This window comes from Trichechus manatus, unplaced genomic scaffold (genome assembly GCF_000243295.1).
Source record: "Trichechus manatus latirostris isolate Lorelei unplaced genomic scaffold, TriManLat1.0 scaffold00022, whole genome shotgun sequence".
NCBI lineage: Eukaryota > Metazoa > Chordata > Mammalia > Sirenia > Trichechidae > Trichechus > Trichechus manatus.
This window is the reverse complement of record NW_004443958.1, coordinates 15,797,883-15,799,642: the sequence shown is the minus strand read 5'-3', so window position 1 is coordinate 15,799,642 and position 1,760 is coordinate 15,797,883.

The following is a 1,760-nucleotide window of genomic DNA, read 5'->3' as shown; positions in this document are numbered from 1 at the left end:
GTTTCCAAATGCCTGTCCATGGTGAAACATCCACCAATCTGCAGCCAAATGAGAAAAAGAAGTACAGTGAAGTTAGATTTTCATGAAGCTAAATATATTTACTTTGAGGGTATTAAGATGTCCTTTATGAGCTGATGGTGACAGGAGGTGGTTGTTTGGGTTTTTTAAAATGCATTTATACCTATCCTTAACTGCCAAATTAAAATGTTGACAACCCTAGGTCTGACATCAGTTTCTTTCATAATGTTACCGAGTCATGGGTCTTGGGATCTGAGAACGCCCGGCCCACATCACTGTATCAGCAGCACTTCCCAATGCTCTCCCTGGATCTCCTGAATTGGGAGAGTCCTCATTCTGTCCTTTGCTCGCTAGCCCCTACCATGCTTGATTTTTCTCTGAAGCATTGTCAGTCTGTGAAATTACATTAAACATCTGTTCATCATCCAACTGTTTATTATCTGCCTTGATACCAAGGACTTTTTTTTTTTTTAATATTTTATTGTGCTTTTGGTGAAGGTTTACGCGGAAGTTTAGATTCCCATTCAACAATTTCTGCACAAGTTATTCAGTGACATTGGTGACATTCTTCACAATGTGTGAACATTCTCGTTATTTCTGTTCTGTTTGCTCCATTGGCATTAATCTAGTTTCCCTGCCCCCTTACATTCTCATCTTTGTTTTAAGGTAATTGTTGACCATTTGGTCTCATATAGGTGATTTTTTTAAATGAGCACAGTACTTACAGGTGATATTCATTATTACATGAGCCAATTTTTTATTTAGCTATAAGGTGACCTCAGGGGTTGGCTTCAGTCAGGGTTTAAAGAGTTATCTCAAGGCAATAGACTTGGGGAGTCCTCCAGTTTTTGTTTTGTTCATCTCTGTATCCCTCGCTCTTAGCACAGTCCCTGACACATGCTGGTTACACAAGAAAGACTCTAGAATACATGAATGAATGAATGATGGAGAATTTGTAGATGAAGGATCCTGAGCTTTCGGGTCAGACAGAGTTCAGGTGAATGCCACCTCTACCACAGTTCTCAGAGCCTCAGTTTTCTCACTTGTAAAATGGCCGTAAGGGTTATTGTGAGAATTAAGTGAGAAATGTAAGCAGAGCTTCTGGCATATAAGCACTTCGCCTTAAATACTAGTTCTCTCTGGCCCTGACTTGACTTTAATATTTTTCCAAAGTATTTTCCAAGTATTGATGCTTGTATTAGTTTCCTAGTGCAGCCATAACCAATTATCACAAACTCTGTTGTTGTTATTGTTGTTAGGTGTCTTCGAGTCAGTTCTGACTCGTAGTGACCCCATGTATAACAGAACTACGTATTTCCATCCTTACAATAGTAGTTATGTTTGAGCCCATTGTTGCAGCCGCTGTGTCAATCCATTCATTGATGGTCTTCCTCTTTTTCACTGACCCTCTACTTTACCAAGCATGATTTCCTTCTCCAGGGACTGGTCCCTCCTGATAACTTGTCCAAAGTGAGATGAAGACTTGACATCCTTGCTTACAGGGAGCATTCTGGCTGTACTTCTTCCAAGATAGATTTGTTTGTTCTTCTGGCAGTCCATGGTATATTCAATACTCTTTGTCAATACCAGAATTCAAATGCACCAGTTCCTCTTTGGTCCTTCTTTTTCATTGTCCAGTTTTCACATGCATATGTGGCAATTGAAAACACCATAGCTTGGGTCAGGCGCACCTTAGTCCTCAAAGAGACAACTTTGCTTTTTAACACTTAAAACAGGTCTTT